This window comes from Phycodurus eques, chromosome 13, assembly GCF_024500275.1.
Source record: "Phycodurus eques isolate BA_2022a chromosome 13, UOR_Pequ_1.1, whole genome shotgun sequence".
Lineage (NCBI taxonomy): Eukaryota > Metazoa > Chordata > Actinopteri > Syngnathiformes > Syngnathidae > Phycodurus > Phycodurus eques.
The window spans coordinates 25,095,062-25,110,245 of NC_084537.1; the positions used below are offsets into that span (position 1 = coordinate 25,095,062).

Here is a 15,184-nt window from a genome sequence, read left to right on the forward strand (position 1 = left end):
TTCTTCATGCTAGCAAAATCCAGTTTTTGGAACGGGGCTGGACTGGCAACATTGGAGTCAATCTGCAATGCGTAGGAACCGGCAGACACTCTCATTTAATATTTATCGTATATATAATACTGTGCTATCGTTTGGCAATTGCTCAGCTCACTGAAAAAGTCCTTTGAAATTGCCTAATTTAAATGTACATCAATTGCACATGATTAAAATGTGTTTAACGTGTATTATTTGCTTATTTTCAAGGAAAATACCAGTTTACCACATTTTAACCATATGCTAATGAAAATGTAGTACTACTTTGTGTTGACAGGCAAAGGGGGGGTGGGGGGGGTAACATTTATTTTTTTTGCCTACACTCTTCACCAATGGGGAGGGGCAGGCACGGTTTTAAAGCCCACCAAAACCTGTTTGGTTGCCCCCTTGAGTTGGATGTCCGGGGTCACCGCCGCCCCCCCTTTGCACGACCCTGAGTGTTGTGAAATTTGGATCCCCATTCTAAAGATCCGTCATGTTATTTGACAGAAAGTAGTGTACGTGGGTGGGGAGGGGATGGGAGGGGGCTGATCAATTACCCCGATGGATTGCTTTTGGGAGATTCGAGAATTGAGATGCGGGATGCGTGAAGCTTAAAGGTCGACCGAGAGCGAAATCGGGGGCGAGGGGAGCACTCGGCAGTTTGCGTAAGTGGAATCTTGTGACAAGTGGCAACTGGGCCCTCCTCCCTCCCCAGGCCTTTTATTTTCCCAAAATGTTTAATCCCTTCCCGCCGTCCCTAATGCAGCCTCCCTCGAACGGCTCCCTTCTTTCTACATTATTGTCTATGCATTCCCCCAAAATATTTCTCGCGTCACCGGGGGCCCAGTTCCCCCGCCCGCTCCCCCTCACTGTAGCCTGAAACGAGAACGGCGGAGCCAAGAAATAGTTAATCTCTCCGGCTGCCGCTATGATTGGCCGCCGCACGCATGCAGCGGCTCAGCCTCCGTGAATGAGAAAGCGGGTAACCAGGCAACTTCAGAGCTGCGAAGGGAGCGCGCTGGGACGCAGGAAGACGGAGCTTTGCGGAAACGAAGATGGAGACAGTAAACGAGTTTGAAAACGGCGAGGTCATGCGATTCCGCGGAACAAATGGATTGTCTTGAGCGTGCTCTTCCGTTGGCGCGCGCACGTGAAGGGGACACAGATGTGGATTCAAACGCGTACGTGGGACACTGCGCAGGCGAAAGGTGCGTGACTTCCCACTCTTTGTTTTTGTTTTCTGTTCTTTTTGAAGTTACCGTCACATGTGGCACTTAAGGCTGCGTGGAGATTTATGGACAGGACGTGTCGGTCGCAGAACGAAAAGGGGCTGAGGACCGCACCGCTTCGAGGCAGAATTACGCACGCAGATAGATATCAATGATCTTGTTGTTATCGATATCATCGATTGCGGCATTTATAAACCCATATCGGCTCCTGTCCAAATAGTACAATGAAGAGATGCGCCGCAGTTGTGAGTCGTGCGCAATTATTGCGCGTTCGCCGCTCTGAGTGACCGAACGCATGTACGCGCGATGACGTTTACAAGTGATCACTTGGTGCGTGAGGAGGTCGCGCACGTGCGCGCGCCCGCCACGACGAGAAGGAAGAGCTGCACCGAACCTGCACGCGCTTCGCCGCTGTCCGTTCCCCGTTCTTCTCTGCATCGCATTCAGGGTCAGGGGTCACGAGCGAGATAGACGATGGAGACTCAAGTCCTGTTTTTTTTTGGTTTGTTTTGCCCCTGGTGCGACTAATTTGACTTCGCCTGAAATTCTGGAGCTGATGAGCTTGGTCATGTTAAACGGATATGCGGCCTTTGGGAATCAACAACGTAGAAACAGACTCAAAAGCGCGGTGAACCGTCAGGGCCAGCAAGACCTTCAGAAGCACTGAACTACATTTACAAACAACATTCTAGTCATTTGGTCTATGAAATGGGGTGAATGTATTCTCAACAATGTATTCTCGTTTTGGAGTGTTTCTCTTAGTTGCGCTGCTTCCAGTCTACGTGCACATGGATGGTGGATGGTAGATTTTGTATTTTTATCTTTTTATTTTTTTTTTTGTCCAATCAGATTTCAGCCTCTATGTGCCGCCATGTCAGAGGGCCATCAGAAGCAGTAGTGCCGGCTGATGTATTTATTAGCAACGGAACTGTTTCTTGAACTGTTCATTTTTTTAAAAATTCATCTCAGAGGTCCAGACTCCAGGCCCTCCAAAATTCGGCATGCTTCCATTTCCTGAATGGTTTGTCAGCGTAAGCCAACTTCAACTGGCAAAACGCGATCTGGTGCGATCTGCACAAAAAAGTAAGCATACTTGCTGAGTAGCAGTATTTTTGATTAGATTTATTTGATTCTGAACTGCTCCAGATAATGGCACAGTTGCCTACTGCTAATTAGCATTTTGTATAGTATTGATGGTTTCTATAATTATACTATATATATATATAAAGAGGCAGACGAATTCGATTAAATCCCCACCAACAGTACCAAATCCACTCTCCTACCGTCATATTATTAGGTACATTTAGACAGTCTAGTGATGGCCAGTAAAAGAAACGACTTGCACATTCCGCCATTTCAGAAATCCTTATGTTCGGTTGTATCAACACTGCATCGTTTTTCATGTTGTTAATATACACACGTCTTGTTACGGCGCAGTGACGTACATGCATCGTAATAATCAAAGGTGTCAATCAAAAGTTAGCACGCTCGTCTTTGCGCAGGCAGAATTGTCGGTACAGTTCTTATGTTCCACGTCGTTAGATTGTGGAGGCACGCCGAATGTCGTGGCCGGTGATCTTACGTTAACAATTAGATGAAGATGAACCTGATTGATCTTGGTGTTCTCATGGTTGTTGTTCTTAACTTGGCATTTAACTTTTGCCTCGGGGCTCAAACTCAATGAGCGGCAGATTGACCCGTCGGAATGTGCAATTCATTACTGGACCGTATGTCCTTCGCAGCATCGTATGCGCTTGAGCGCTCATGGAAGCGAATGGAACACGGCCTCGGCATTTACCGTGGACATACGGGATGAAAACAGATAGGGGCTAGAAAAGAGACCGTTCGCGGATGTTTGTGGTCCACCGTTGTGTTGTTGCGGCTCGGCGAGTGCATCATACAAGACAAAACGGAGAAGACAAAGTCGGCGTCAGCCTTGTGAATTCGCTCGCAGAGTTCATTGGTGACTTCTGCCAAACGGCCCGAAGTCATCTCCTTATAGAGGATGTTTTGCAAACAGATCTTAAGACGGACTCCCGGACTCGACTGTAGCCCAATCGGGCAATTGTGCAACTCGCCTTGTTTTTCTGTTGTTGTCCAAGCCTGTGCTTTGATTTGTGAAGCCCAAGACAGGTGTGAACAAAACACCAGAGGGCATCACTTTTCCAGGAAGAAGGTCTTTGTCGAGTCTCCCGGTGGAAACACGACTCTTCATTTAGCTGCTGACAGCAAAAGCCGAGAGTGCTTCGGGGAGCCGTAGCTCACCCGCTTAAGACCATAATGGCGTTTCCACTTCGACGCAAGAATTATTCACAAAATAGGGAAAGAGGTTTTGACATTTTCTTTTCATCGCACACTTTCGGCACACATGGCCATTACACACAAGGTGAACATGCAGGGAATATAAAGTACTGCTTACACTCTTTCATACACGATGTCGCAGTTTGTCTGTGAGAACTTTTGTGAGTTCAAATGTTCCAAATATTGGACAGGTTTCTTTTTTAATTCATCCCATTGGGGTTTGATTTGGTTGTGATCACGGCTCTTCTACACCAAACTCGACGTGGCTCGAAGGACCCCTTGCTGTGCTTCCTACAAATTACAGTCCAGCAGTGTTAATGAACTGGTTCAGGGGCACGGCAGGCTGCCATGATTTCGGGCCATGTTTTGCTGAAGGCTGCCTGTGTTGCTGGCTTGCTGTTTCCCTTCTGATCAACATTGTGCATTACCTCCACTTGAAGTTAGCTCCTCTGAGACAATGCGTCTGACTAACAAGGTCACGTCGACGTGGATATCGAGTGTTCGCGTGAGGCACTCGCACAGTTTGCCGCGTGTCCTGAATCTTTTCTAAAAGGAGCGTTAATAAGCTCGCAAGACTAAGCCCGACTTCTCATTTTGCCGGTGGCCGTATCATCAGATGTATTTAATTGATGAATGAAGATGTGGCCCCTGGCAGAGGCAGGTCAGAGGTGGTTCAGCTCGCCCTAGTTGAAGAAAAAGGGTCAGTGTAATCAACACGACAGGTGCATTGGAAGTTGACCGTGCATCGAAAAGGCTCGTTGGGGCCAAAAGATGGCAAATACAAGCTTTTAAAAGGAGCTAGGAACAAATAATACCAGCCACCTACCACATTCTGATGAAGTAGATGTACTTAACGTGCAAGGTTACACAGTATGTTGTGTTGAAAATGTCAGTGGCTCATTTAGTCAGAAGTGGCCTTACGCAATTTCAAAAGCTTTTAAATGAACGTTGCATCTCCCTGGCGGTTTGGCTTGACCCGGTTCTCATATGAGTTTGGCCGTGACGAATCCTCAGCAATGCACATTTGCCAGCGATTACAATTCAATTCAAATTCACAATCTAAAAAATATTTCCACGTGTTGCACGTGAACCGGAAATCAAGAAATCCACAAATAGGATGTCACGTAATGTCAGAGGACGACTCACCGCAAAACAAGTCTGGGAATTTAATGGCGGACAGGCAAAGTGGAAGCTTCACAACTTCAGCGAGCAAGACTTGCGTTGTGTCCTTTCCTGCATGTTGTCTTCCACAGTCCAAACCATGTTCATTAAAGGCACTAAGTAGGCCATAGATCTGAACAGCACGTGTAGTATGAAGTACCGTTATATACTGTCGATGCGATTCTGGAGGCACGGTTACGTATGTGGTTAATGCGTCCGCCTCACAGTCAGAGGTTCCGGGTTCCAATTTCCGTGAAATTTCTCTCTTCTCCCCACGCTGTCATAGTTTTTTCTCCCGGTACTCTCGTTTCTTCCAACGTTTTAAGAACATGCGTGCTCGGTTAACGAAAGACCAAATTGTGCAAGGATGTCAGTCTGAGTGTCAATGTTGCTTTGTCTGCATGTGCTCTCTGATTGACTGGTGACCGGTGCAGAGTTTACACCGCCGGTCGTACAAAGTCAGCTCCAGATCACCTGTGCGACGGATGGATGGATGGATGGATGCGTGCAGTTGTTTACTCGCGAATATGAGCTCAATCACACAGGAGCCAAATGACATCTGGCCACTCAGTGACTTCTACCGTGCGGTGTTAGGTTGCTCGTGGTCCCTGCAACACCCGGTCGGCTCAGTGAGGTATTCAGCGCGTGGTCCGAACAGCCGGCGTGTCGGGAGTCGCGGCCTTCCGGAGGACATCTCCGATGCGTCAATGACACGAGCCATCACGAGGGGCATGTAACGTGCCAAACCGGTGATTCATTAGGAGCCAATTCGCCGTCTGGCTCGAGGCGCCGCGACAATCTGTAGCCGCTCTCAATACGTTTACGCTCCGTTCTGCTCGGCCCTGTGCGGCGTTGCGTCAATGGCGTGGAGAGGCGGCCCTCTCGGCTTCCTCGTGCGAGGCCGTCGCCTTTGTTCTATTCAAGCAAATCGGTAATGGCCATTAAACAGCGCAGTCTCCAGCCACGCTGCCTCCGAGTCAAGATGACCGTCAGCTCAACTCACATTGTGCCACTTGGCACCGTACGAAATAATCATCCGTCTCTTGAAATATTAGGCAGCAGAGTTACAGATATTCGAGGGTACGAAAGGCCCCGCTCAATATCGCCCGAGCTTTGCACAGCGTGCGCTGTCGACGAGATCTATCCGCCTTCAAATCTCGTTTGTCGTCTTATGTGCGCGCGAGGTAAAAGGACCTCTTCGGGGCATTCTCCCGCCCGCCCTCCAGTCAAAGGCTTCCACCAACTGTAATGACTTCCAATTAGATCGGCGCAGAGGATAGAACAAGGCAAGCAAACACTGACATCAAGACATGCTGTGCATAATCTTCGTCTTATTACTTGATGCATGCCAGTTACATTTTTTTTTTTCTTCAAACATGTATACATGAAGGTCAGCATCTCTACTCTTATTAAGACTACCGCCAACTAAGGACCTATCACTCCTTACTCTGGTAGCGCTTTGCCGGATCAGTATAAATCCAGACATTACAAACGCCTAATGGATCTGTAAGATTCTAAATAGCAATCGCGTCTCTAAATTGGGAATTGTGTGGGCACTGGGCCGAATGTATTCAGCGCATCAGTCGTCTATGTTGCGCGACCACGTGCACAGTGGGCTTTGACGTTTTTCTATGTCTCTCATAAAGAAGTGCCCACGGACTCTTGCGAAGGAATGTTTGCGCACGTTACATCGCAGTTTACAATAATACACTGTATGTTCACGCAAACCCTTAATGAAAGCTGCCTGGCTATTTTGAATTTGGAGGAACGTACCGTACGGTATTGGATACTTGTAATGTGTCATGAACTGATTTCTGCCTCCTGAACATTCCGTGAAATCAACGAGGAAGCCAAAAGGCGTAATGCATATTCAGGCGTGCACACTTCCAATAGGCATCTCAGTCGATGAATGAATGAAAGAAAGACGGTAAGCATAACGCAGTCCAGTGCTGCGTGCTTCCCCAATCTATTAACGAATGACCTCAATTCCGCCCTCTCTCCCTTCCCATTGCATTCTTCCGTTCCGTTGGAATACAAAAGTGACCATTTTCGAGCTCCACCCTATATCGCACACTTTAATCAATACCCCCAAAACAGCTGCTGAGAACTGGGAGGTTAATGATCGAATATTAGAATATAATAACTTGCTAATACAGTGGGTACACCGGAAATCGCGTACCGCTGCAAATTGAACCAAACTCCCAGTTTCTGCGTGTTTATTGAACATAACCAGAAAACAAAGCTGTCAACACAAGATAAAACCGCGACAAATGGAAATAAACAAAACCAAACAAAAAACGAGGAAAGAATAATCAAAAGAATGTACAATGTATATGTTCAAAGAGAGTAGGAGGAAGTAAAAAAAAAAGGAATTCTGACTCATATAATAGAAATGGTTTAGGGAGCTGATTTTATATATTATATTCTAGGAATCTTAAAATACCCGATCCATGTAAAATATATAATATAAAGAACTATAAATAATGTCCATCCAAGTGTCATGGAGATTTTAACAGTCGCATTACATACGAGACAATATTCAAGCTAGCATTGCTAGCGTCTTCATCATCCTCATTGCTAATCAATAATCAATATTTGTGTGTTTATCTCTCGTGTACATATACACATACAATATTTTACGACTAGAATTAAGCACAGTATTTTAAATCTGTCATACCCAGTTAACCTTTTGGGAAGCATGATGATGATCGCACTACTCGTCACTTTAAACCGCATCCACTCCTTGAAGTCTCGGGGCCCCTTGCGCAATGCTCATTGCACCGGACTACTGCGATATGAGTCATTCGAACTGCTCTAAGTGCTCGAGGACTCTGCATCTTTTTGCACAATTGTTTTTTGTCAATGTCTTTGTCTCTCCAAAGTGTTCTGTAAATTGACTGTCTGTTGTACTCGAGCGGCTCCAACGACCGGAGACAAATTCCTTGTGTGTTTTGGACCTACTTGGCAAATAAAGATGATTCTGATTCTGATAAGAGTTCAAGAGAAAGTGTGAGCTCACCTCACAGCTGTCAGCTTGCCCAAACGTCTCTGGCGCGTCACTCGGCAAAATAAATTCATCGTCACCCCACTGGGAAACAATTCTGCGAGCCGCCCCGATTACCCGACAACGAAATTGTGGCTCGTAAAAATGCTGAGTGGCTCGTAACTCTGGGAAACCGCAAGCCGCAGTGGCTGGTGAGCACAAATGTGCTCACAGAACCACGAGCCGCTTCCTTTCACTGTCGAGAAAGAGAAGTCTTCCTCGATCAATGGAATAGCTATCTTGTCGCGCGTGATTGGTGATAGGGAAGCTGGGCCCCAGTCGCGGGCACGTGCGACCGCCCGACTGCACTCCTCCGGCGTTTTCACCACATTAGCCCGAAACGCTCGCTTCGTCTGACCCAATTCGACAGCCTCTCCTCCCCGTTCATCTGCTCTCGCAGATGCGCCACACCGACAGCACAGCAGCCATCATCTTTGAGCGGTGAGGCTCGTGCTCCAATCCCGCGCTCCGCAGGCGGGACCGCGGCTTCGTATGCGGTTGATGAGTATCGTGCGGCAGGCTAGCGGCGGAAGCACACGTTTGTTTTTTGGTGTTTTATGAAATATGTCGTCAAATCCAAGCTCGGCGGGATTTTGTCTTCCGCCGACAGCTGATTTAAATATTGGCTCTGCGGAGTCTTTTTACTGCTGTATTTTTTTTCCATCTTCACCCTGGAGGTAATTGAGAGATTTAGTTTGGCCTGGAGGAACAATCCAACTCAATTCTCCTGTGATCATATATCATGTTTTCTTTTCCTCTTGGAGCAAAGTGTATCTCTTCTCATGTGACTGTTTAAAGATTTGACCATTTGTGTTTCCATCGGCAGGAGATTTCTATTGATATCGGATCTATTTAAGTTTCTATTCACTCACACACGCGCACACACACACACACACACACACACACACACACATTATTAACACAAATGGGAAGGACCAATATTCTGGACATGTTACAGTTTTTGTTTGTTTTAGCTAACTGACCTTTTGTACAACGAATTAGAAGATGGATAATTCTACAAAATGTCGTGTGAGTAGTGACACTACCGAGTTGAATACATGGTTCAAATCCCAAATGTATTGGTGAAAGATGGATAAAACAGATTCAACACTGAATACACTCAATAAATAGAATGAATAATATCCAAAGCATAACTGGCAATAGGATGCATTACAAATGAAGAGGAACGCCTTGTGAAGTTAAGAAGTTAGTTGTTTATGTAAAAGGGGGCATTTTGTGTACCAGTAGATTTGGATTTGATTGGATTGTACAGGCGTTCTTCATGTTGTGGCCAAAATGTGTGTGTGTGTCTGTTTTTAACATTGATGACATCGTAGATGTCCTCTATTCATGGAGAAAGCCACGATCTGCATTATTTTACGTCGCATCATTGTTTAAATGACAAATTGCCCTCAAATAAGCGATGAACATAAATCAGACATAAAGTAAAACGTGGATGCCTTTTCCACTCTTGCTGGTGGATGACATTTGATTGGACAAAACACCTTTTCTGGCTGAATAATTGGAGCGGTTCTGATGTGCAACCTTCTTAATTAAGTCGAAATGGCTTTTGTCGCGGCGCCCGCAGGGAAGACGCTCCGTGTTTCTTGCTGTGGCGCTGCAGCGAGCATCTGGCGCCGCGACAGCGGCCAGCGTGACGTCTCCTGACAAGACCCTTTAGATCACTTCTCATCACAGCAGCGCAGTGGGGAAACCACACTGATGTTTTGTTCTAATCAGCCGTCAAGTGTCATGACACGCGCGCTCGTATCTGCTCTCTATTTTGAGTTCATACAAGAAAATGAGTTTGGGAGAAGCTCTGCAGAGACTTCTCCAGCATGTGCAAGATCTTCACCTTGCCATTCTGTTGTAACGAGAAGATGTGGAATATTGAACTCATCGTTAGCTGCGTGATTAGCTGCCAATGGGCTGTGCCGGGCATGATTTAATCCCACCCAGTCTCGAGAGTGTGATAACATATGAGATGACAACAGTTTCACACCCAGTTTCACGCTTCCGATGGCTCCGTGCGTCGCCGCAGCCTAATTGCTCAAGTGAGATTAATGAGAGACGTTGAGGTGTGCTGGGAGTCTCGCTAATTACACGCACGCGTACTGTCCAACAGTCAGATGAACACGCAGCCTCGTCGGTGCATGTGGTGTGTGTCGACGTTCTTTTTATGGGAGGTTTTGTCGCAAAAAGGCACACTTCGCGCAATTGGACTTCTCTACATGATATTTGCAAAAGCAAAACCAAATCACAACAAAGGACTTACTTTGCTGCTTGCTGAACTATTACTGTATGCGGAATTTTTTTTCCATGCACTCTCAATAACTCTTATAGTACATTTGGCCTTATTCAGGAAACTGACTTACAATGAAAGAAACTAGTCTTGTTAGACATGCAAACTTTGCTTTTTGTATAGTGTCAGTCACTTCTATTTCTCTTGCAGGCATCTTTCTGCCAGAAGCTTCAATCTGGAACAAAACCAAACGGAATGTCGGGTTTTCATCGCTTATGAAATACGTTTCATAAAAGGAGGATTTGTAAGATGTGACTTCTGGAGACGTTTGATAAATAAATGAGTTGCAGCGAAGATAATCACTTTTCACTTGCAATGGAACATGTTTGGGAATTAGGGACTGTGGAAAATAACTGATGGAGGGAGGGTGGCTCAACCCTTTTGATTCTTTTACAGTTCCATTCAAAAAACTTGAGAGTTCCATTCAAAAACCTTCTTAACTTGAGAAACAAAATACTGTTGTCTCCTGATAATCTACAGTGGCAAACCTTCCGGAACTTTTACAATGTTCCAGAAAAATATGCTTCAAAACTCACCAAACTTGATTATGTCAAATACTGCATGAAGAAAACCTTGTCTTGTTGTTTTTGTCTGTGGTGCCACCCAAAAAAAGGGTACCAGTGATGCCAGTGGAAAAGTGTGATGGTAACCATAAAAGCAGAACCACTTTCTGCTTTTATGCAGAATCATCTCATTGTTCGTACCACGAACAATGAGATGATTGAGGCGGCACCTCGAGTGGACCGGGAGCCAAAGCAAGTGGGCCAGTTTCCAGTAATTCGATCCAACGTTCTTGCAGCTTTTTTTTGTACAAACTGCAGGCTTTTAATAGCAGTCACGGGAAGACCAGAAAGGAGCACGTTCCAGTCGTTGAGACGAGACGTAACGAATGCCGGCGGGTTAGGATGGGCCGCATCTGCTTACGGAACAAATTGTAAGTCAACGTACCACTTTAAAACAGGGACAAATTGAATAGATCATATTCAAAACAATCCTTTTAATAGAACAAAAAAAGAAGTCAGAAAAGTTGTGTATTCCTATTTGTGTGGAAATACCTTATTGCCCTGGAAATCACTCTAAAAAAAATTGAATGCGAAGTGTTGTGGAGAATGTTGTTGTGTTTTTTGTTGTTTTGTTGTTGGTAATCTGTTTGTTGCTTCTCCAGCGCTTCATTAACATTGTTTCCTAGACTGTGCATAATGCTTTGCAGCACGCAAGGTTTGATCACGACATCTCAACTACAATCGAGCTTTCTTTCCCCGCGGCGTTTTTTTTCTCATCATGAATGACCAAAATCAGCAAACGGAGAAATGCATACAAACATTTGGGTTTGGAAGTTAATAAAGAGGTAGCTTAAATTTGCCCCATGCTCAATGAAAGGGGACAGACAAGCATTTTGACTACAAGCTCAAATGGAACCGTGACAGAGAACGAGAGAGGACGGGGCGCACTTCCCTCGTTAATTACTTTCAGTAAATGAAGTAATGACCCGGGCTGTGTGTCCGCAGTCTTTTGTAACTCATAAAAGAAAGCACGGGCGGCGGTGGCAGCGAAATAAACATGCTTCCGCCTCTTTTCGCAATCAGACGGCGAGCAGGGCAAAGAACAGGAGGGCAGAGGAGAACCGGAAAATATGAGGAAAGATGCTGGAGAGTAAAATACAAATATTCCAATGCTAATGAAAGAGAGGGAAGCAAATGAAGGAGAATGTGTTTGGAGAGGCCTTCTGGAGTCCATCCAGCGCTCTCCTTCCCAGCATGATAAATCGCCTGTTTCAACACAAAGCACAACAACAAACTTAATCAACACTGGACTGAAGGCGCCCCGGGGAAGACGCATCGCGCGAGGTGTTTCCAACAAATCCCATGAAGTCTTTCGTAGCTATGACAAGAGTCCAGTCGTTTTTCACCCATGGCCGCATTTCCACACGTGCTAGAAGTCTTGCCAGGAATCAAATTAGAAGCAAAAATGATGCTTTCACGCTATTGTTTGCTTGAAAAACTTTGTCCGTCTCAATTAGTGTGGTCAAAAAGGAGAACCTCCCCTTTCAGTGGAACCGCTAAAGTCCAGTGATGTTGAGTTCGTACAATTGTCTCGCTTGCACAAAACTTTGTATTCCAGAAGAAACAAAACATCATGCACAACGTCAGCAAGCCACGCGAGAGCTCAGTTCAGTGTCCATGAAAGGATTAACTTGGCTCGTGGGTTTTAACCTTTTCTTTGACTTGTCCACACGTATTTAAAAAGAAGGTTAAGCCTCAACAAGGCGAGTAGAATACAGACCAAAACCTGACGGCATCTTCAATTCAGGGGATTGTGTGGATGTGAATGGCCCGACTGATGTTTGATAGCACAATTAAGACGCATTCACTGGTCCGCTTATCAAATTGTCGTCTACTTGTATGAATGTAGCCGTGATCCTATTGCTGTATCTGCAACAAGTGGTTATGTTTATGCATTGTCCCACACCAAACTCATCTTAGCATACCTTCAGGGTCCTTGCTTTGTGCTGGCAGGGGGCAGACACAAGAAACGGGGCTAACGGGAACGTTTCCACAAACAAAAACCTAACTCACAAGAAGAGACATGAACATGAAACAAAACAAAATAGAATCCAAACAAAAACACAGATCATGACAGTAAAAAAGACATTCAGGGTATTTTTATTGCAAATTTGACCCAAGCTGGATGTAGAAAATGACCAATGAGTATAGCCGATTCATTGACAACTACATCAAAATTAATTCATCAAGAATTGCGTTTGCCGACTGTATATGTGATCTTGATTTCCGCACCATTCATGAGTCAGCCTTAATGTAGTCTCGTTATCTTTCTGCCAAAAGCGTAACCGAGTCGCCATGGCGGAGGGCAGCCCCTAAGTGCCCTCTGTGTCGGGTTAACCGTGCCCAACTCCGTGCACAGCTCCAAGGCTCCCGCGCTGACACAGATCCGCGCGGCCGAGCAACTGTGCGGCAATGCCTATTTAGCTTTCCAGCTGTGGCCGCTCACCCTGAAGCAATGGGGCATCGCTCTTCGACAGAAAGCAAATGAGGGCGCTCCAAACATCCAAAAGAATTCTTTTCCCCATGAGTTCCCCCCCCCCCCCATTACACTCGGACACTTGAGCGTTCCGTCCGAGTCGGAGGTCCTCCGTCGCGGTGAAGCTCAGGCGACGAGCCTGAGCTCAGACGCTGGCACCTCGCAAGGCCACAGAGGCGAAGGAGAAGAAGGGACTGGTGCATCTCACCTTTAGCGCCACTATTTCTGTTTTGGGAAGTTTCTAGCTCTATGCTATGATTGGGAATATTGCTATTCCCCATTTTTCTGCTTCCGTTGTATTAAATGTTATACTCTGTTTTCCTAAAAAAACCAAAATCATGCTTATTTTCTTCCCACTGCCATTCGTCCCTCAAGATCACCCTGCTTAGTCCACGCTGGAGTATCGCAAAATATGAATGGATCGCCATGAAATTTGGTCCAATTAAGCAGACAATGTGCCTTCAGTATGAACACTAATCACTTTGCTTGACTTTTCCCCCAGCATGGCCATCTCATCAGAGTGGTAATTAGTCCTTGTTAATGAAGCAGAAATGTTTTCATGCTATGATTCCAAACTGTGTTTATGAAGATGACTGATTACATATGCTTCATAATTCAAGTTTAAGTGCCCACCACTAAAACAATAACGACGTTACTGCTTCTCGTGATAGTCGGTAGGCATAGTAAACTTTGATTATGTTATAGAATGAAATGAGTACATATTACAACAGGAACATGCGGCGCCATTTCAGTTTGCAATTTGATCTATTGCTTCATTCTGAAATGTCTGAACATTGACGTATACGCTATGTACGTGATACAATAGAAACTGCAAAGTTCAATTTTCTAAAGTTTTTCCTGCAGGAAATAATGTCAACGGATATAGCTAGAGTACGTGCAGGCTCAATGTGTGGCCGTCGTTTAACCTTCATAGGTAATGTTTAAGTAACATTTTGTCTTTGCGCTGCCATGACACATTTCTCAATTGTGCCACTTGGGAGCAATACAAATCGTAATTGTGTCGTTTGAAATGTGGAGTGCAAATCACTTACGATTGTCCTTTTTGCGACATTCACTTCCAGTCTCTTCAGTCAAGAAGCTATCTACTTGCTATCTCTCTGCTTGCAAAACCGCATGAAACATGATTAACCCTTTGAACCAGATGGTCACACGTGTTAATAAACTGCACGTTTACGCAAAGACCCTTATGTCAGTCTTCCACTCAACTCAAGAATCTAATTAGCCCAACAAAGACAAATTAACCTTAATTCTAATTCAAGGGCTCGTAGCAGCTTGTGGCCACGTGAGACAATCTGATTGTTGATTGTAAGTCTATGATGATAAGGACTACTTTTGGAAAAAAAAAAAAAAAACACACATATGACATTGGTCAAACACTAGAGAGTGGGCCTTTGAGGTCATAGGTGACACAAAGTTACGCAGCGGGAGATCTGCTCGATTTGGTCGTGACAGTCGTGTCGTGCCCCATAAGCCGGGGGGGCGTTTGGTAACAAAGATGACCAGCGCGAGGTGCCAAAGTCGCTCTGTTGAACAAACGTTCCGTCGGCCCTGCGCCACGCTAAGCCTTGGCCTGGATCGGCGAACGGGGGCTCACCGGTCCACGCCACTCACATGAAAGCTGCAGAGCACAGAATGTGCCTTGCATTGTGGGGGATGGAGGCCTAATTGACCATATGCGGGGTTAGATAGTTCACGCTTTTCTTGTCCACAGGCACGGAGACTTGTCTCGCAGTACAAAACCTCAGTATGAGATGGTTCAGTGTTAAAACCGTCTTCTTCTTCGTTAATTCTCTTAGGGCTTAACCCAATTTAGGGGTCGCAACAGCAAACAATCCTCTTCCATCTCTCCCTGTCTTCTGAATATTCTGCTGTAACGCCAGCTATTTGCAAATCTTCCTTCGCCGCATCCATAAATCTCCACGTGGGTCTTTCTCTTTGCCTCCTACCTTCAGCCTGGAGGCTCCATTTCCCGCAAAAAAGGACGGATTCCCTCCTCCTCATTTTTCAAAGAGTTCCTTCCATTTCCTTCATTCATTCTTGCTGTCACTTACCCTTGGACATCATTTGAACTTT

General features: G+C 45.5%; 1 protein-coding gene across 1 annotated transcript in view; it reads left to right on the plus strand.

Annotated features, from left to right (window-relative positions):
* Window positions 1-794: 794 nt before the first annotated feature.
* Window positions 795-15,184, plus strand: part of LOC133411770 (complement component C8 beta chain-like) — a 54,417-nt gene continuing 40,027 nt past the window's right edge. The window contains exon 1 of the mRNA XM_061694449.1: window positions 795-1,223. The gene's annotated coding sequence lies outside the window, so the exon portion shown is untranslated. The remainder of the gene's footprint in view (window positions 1,224-15,184) is intronic.